Source organism: Penaeus monodon, chromosome 28, assembly GCF_015228065.2.
Source record: "Penaeus monodon isolate SGIC_2016 chromosome 28, NSTDA_Pmon_1, whole genome shotgun sequence".
In the NCBI taxonomy this organism is placed as follows: domain Eukaryota; kingdom Metazoa; phylum Arthropoda; class Malacostraca; order Decapoda; family Penaeidae; genus Penaeus; species Penaeus monodon.
Window position 1 is genome coordinate 498077 of NC_051413.1, and position 336 is coordinate 498412.

Sequence of the window (336 nt, forward strand, 5' to 3'; positions counted from 1 at the left end):
TCCATGGTTAAGAAATAGTCAGATGATTATCGCAAGTCTTTCCCTTTGCGCAGATGTAATAAGTGACTTAAGCATGCGATAATTGATCATAACGCATCTGCATAATGAATTTACTTGTGCATCAGGCAAATGAATATATTGAAATTAACTATTGTGCGCAATCACTTGTAAGCAATTATTATACATCCCAATCAAAAGATTAGAAAACTCGATCATATATTTTACAAAGAGTATGAAAAGAATGTATTTACTCTGATAGATATTAGTAATCTAAGTCAGTAACTAAGTCACATGGTCTAAGGGATATATAGTAGATACCTTGAAGAACAGACCTAA